This window comes from Penaeus chinensis, chromosome 29 (assembly GCF_019202785.1).
Source record: "Penaeus chinensis breed Huanghai No. 1 chromosome 29, ASM1920278v2, whole genome shotgun sequence".
Classification (NCBI taxonomy): domain Eukaryota; kingdom Metazoa; phylum Arthropoda; class Malacostraca; order Decapoda; family Penaeidae; genus Penaeus; species Penaeus chinensis.
The window spans coordinates 20,614,599-20,619,598 of NC_061847.1; the positions used below are offsets into that span (position 1 = coordinate 20,614,599).

The 5,000-nt window shown below is 20.6% G+C and overlaps 1 protein-coding gene across 1 annotated transcript in view; it reads right to left on the reverse strand.

Annotated features, from left to right (window-relative positions):
* Positions 1-5,000, reverse strand: part of LOC125040626 — a 47,638-nt gene that overhangs the window by 41,721 nt on the left and 917 nt on the right.

The following is a 5,000-nucleotide window of genomic DNA, read 5'->3' on the forward strand; positions in this document are numbered from 1 at the left end:
GGGGGAGCCGAGAGGAACTGATAACGAGAGATAAGGTGTTCTTATCGTCCTCCGCAGGGATGATCTATCGCCGGGGTGTGATGGAGGAGCAGGGGAGAGGAGGGGGAGCCTCGATTGCCTCCTTTGGGAGATAAATGCAACTCCTTGGAAGATATAATCAGATACAGACACTCAAACACACACACATTGACACACTCAAACACATACACACACACACACACACACACACACACACACACACACACACACACACACACACACACTCATACACACACACACACACACACGCACGTACACACATACACACACACACACACTCACGCACACGCACTCATAAATACACACATCTGATGATTTAATTACATCCTTTGTTATATGACTGTAGTTGTAAATACGTGTTATATACTAGCTTGACGGTCAGATATTTTCGTATTGAGTGTATAGTAAGCCTAAAAGCAAGAGCACATACAGATAAATAGATAGACAGATAGATAAATAGATAGATAAATAGAGACATAGCAAAAGTTGTCCTTATTATTCGTTAATTATACAAAGCGGGAAGTGCATACGCAAGCATAAAAAAAGGAAAAAAAGAAGAAAAAAAAAGTGATAACACTAACTAGTTGTAATTACTCTCCATGTCACACGCACTTCGATATCTGACATCTCACCTTTTGAATCAAATAATGATATCGATGCTATCTCCTCAGACAACGAGATTCTAGGCCTAAATTTTTTTTTTTTTGATGCTCGGAGATTCATTGCTTTTCATTTCCACAAACATAGTCGTGTGTGTGTGTGTATTTTTAGTTAATGTGTTATGGTAAGATTTATATTAAGAAGATGTTTATGAGATTGTGACTCCAACTAGGAATATATATGCATGATTGCACACACACACACACACATACACACACACACACACACACACACACACACACATACACACATACACGCACACACACACACACACATTTTTATCATAAAAGTGTGGACACTGAAATATTATATATTTTCACTTCTCTTATTTGTTCGCAGATGTATTTAACTCATTTGTTTCAATGAACAACAAAAAATGCTATTCCTCCTTCTGGAGATGCAAAAAAATTAAGATGAAAATCATAGTGATAACAGTATTAATATCCGTAATTATAATGATGATGAAAATGATTATAATAATGACAACAATTAAAATAATAATGATTACAATGATGAGGATAAATATATTAATCTTGATAATTTTAACAGTGATAATGATACTAATAATGATAATGATAATAACAGTAATGGGGGTGATGATGATGATCATGACCATGATAATGACAGTAATAACAATAATGATGATAATGATAATGACAATAATAATCATACAAGGGATAACAATAACAACACTAGTAACCACAAAATTATGATAATAATATAAATAATAATAATATTAATAGGAACAATAACAATATTAGTGATAATAGTGATAATGACAATGATAATAAAAATAATAATACAAATAGAAACAATAATGATAATGAGAATAATAGCTACAATAGTGATAATAATAATGGTAATAATAGTAATAAGAGTGATAATCATAAAAAAGATAATAATAATAATAACAATAACAGTGATAATAATAATAATAACAATAACAGTGATAATAATAATAATAACAATAACAATGATAATAATGATAATAATAATAATAATAATAATAGTAATAATAATAATATCAATATCAATGATAATAATGATAATAATGATAATCATAATAATAATCATTATAATAAAATAATAAAGATAATGAATATAAAAAGGAATTGATGTAATAAGAATAACAAGAACAGTAATGATAACAATAATAAAGATTTTGATAATTATAATAATAATAGTAATAATAATAAGGATAGTATACTGTTGATAATAATAATTATAATAATAATAATAATAATAATAATAATAATAGTAATAATAAAAATAACCATTACAGTGATAACAATAACAATAATAATAATGATAATAATAATGATTATAATAATCAAAAATATTATTATTATTATTATTATTAGTAGTAGTAGTAGTAGTAGTATCATTATTATTATTATTATCATTATTATTATTATTATCATTATTATTATTATTATCATCATTATTATTATTACTAATAGAAATATTAACAATAATAATAACGGAACAGTAATTATAATAATAGTAATAATAATAATAATAATAATAACGACAACAACAATAATAACAATGATAATAATAACAATAATGATAATAAAAAAATAATAATGATAATAATAACAGTAATAATAATATTAATAATAATAATGATAATGATAATGATAATGATAATAATAATAATAATAATAATAATAATAATAATGATAATAATAATAATAATAATAATAATAATAATGATAATAATAATAATAATAATAATGATAAAAAATAACAATAATGATAAGAATGATTATAAAAACAATAACAATGACAATAATTATAATAATAATAATAATAATAATAATAATAATAATAATAATAATAATGATAATAATAACAATAATAACATAGATATCAATAATATAATTATAAAACTGATAATAATAGTAAGGGCAATAATACTAATAACAATACTGATAACAATAATAATATTAATGATGATGACAATGATAATAATAGTAATGATAATATCAGTAATACTAATACTAAGGATAATTATGATAATAATAATAATAATACTAATAATACTAATAATAATAATAATTATAATAATAATAATAATAATAATAATAATAATAATAATAATAATGATAATAATAATAATGATAATCATAATAATAATAATTACAATGATTATGATAATGACAATGATTTTTATAATAGTAATAATAATAATAATACAAATAATGATAATAATAATAATTATAATATAAATAATGATAATAATAATAATTATAATATAGATAATGATAATAATAATAATAGCAGTAATGATGATAATAATGATAATGATAATATTAATAAGATATGACAATATTGGTAGTATTGCCAATAATAATGATGATAATGACAATAATAATAATTATGATAATAAATATAATAAGAATAATGAAACTTTTGATTGTAGTAATAGTAATAATAATGATAATAATGATAATAACAATAAGGGTAATAATGACTATTAAACGATGAAAATAAGGATAAAAATGATAATGATAAGGATAATAATAATAATAATAATAATAATAATATCAATAATAATTATATTAATTACAATGATATTAATTATATTATTTACAATGATAATAATTATAATAATGATGATAATAATAATGATTACAATAGTGATAATAGTAATAACAATAATAATAATAATAAAAGTATTAATAATAATAATAATAATAATAATAATAATAATAATAACAATAATAATAGCCAAAACATTAAAACAATAATAATAATATCAAAAATAATTATATTAATTACAATGATAATAATTATAATAATAATGATGATAATAATTATAGAAATAGTGATAATAGTGATAACAATAATAATAGTAATAATAATAATAATGGTAATAATAATAATAATAATAATGATAATAGTAATAGCAATAAAAATAATAATAATAATAATAATAATAATAATAAAAATAATAATAATAATAATGATAATAATAATAATAATAATAATAATAATATCTATAATGATAATAATAATAATAATAATATTTATAATGATAATAATAATAATAATGACAAAAAAATATAATAATAACAACAGTGACAGTAACAACAGTAATAACAATAATACAAATAATGGTGATGATAATAATAATGATAATATTGATGGATAACAATAATGATGATGCAACTGATAATGTTAATAATGGGCAAATAATAATGTTAATAATTATTACAATAACATCAATGATAATGATGGTGATGATGATAATAATAAGAGTAATGATGACAATAATGATAATTATAGTGATAACGATGATGATTATAATCATAATCATAATGGTATCAATAATAATGTTAGCAATAAAAGTGATAATATTAATGATGATGATGATGAGAATGAGAATGAGAATAAGAATAAGGATATAATGATAATAATGATAATAATAATAATAATAATAATGATAATAATAATAATAATAATAATAATAATAATGATGATAATAATAATAATAATGATAATAATAATAATAATAATAATAACAATGATAATAATAGTAATGATAATGATAATGATAATAATAATGATAATAATAATTATAATCACAGTCATCATTAGCATTATCATCATATTGATAATAATAATAATAACAATACTACTACTACAAATGAACAACGACAATGATAATAATAATAATAATGATAATAATAATAATAAAAACAGTAACAACAACAACAACTACTACAAAAACAACAACATAAACCACAACAACAACAATATCAATAATGATAATAATGATAATAATGATAATAATAATGATAACTATAATAACAATAATAACAACAATATTCAACAACAAAAAACATCAACATAAATAACAACATCAACATAAACAACAACAACAACAACAAAAACAACAACACTAAGAGTAATAATAATAATAATAAGAATGAGAATAATGAAAATGACAATCATCATAACAATAGCAACCTTTATCATAACTCTCATTACCACTATTGATCCCTTTTTATTAATACAACCAATTTTATAATGTCATACAATAAATACATTTCCACATACGAAATCAAAATATAAATCAAGAGTTTGTGCAACTGGCTTATCTTCACTAATAATACTAACAATAATTGAATAAAGGTTAATTAACGACTTATTAAAAATAATTTCTCCCATTCATATAAAAGGAAAACGCCTTTCTGACTGATATTCACTAGGCGTAGACAGTATCTGGAAGTGTAAGATAAGACAAGTCGGAGAACTTAATCTGTGTGATGATAAAGACTCTGGGGTTTGTACAT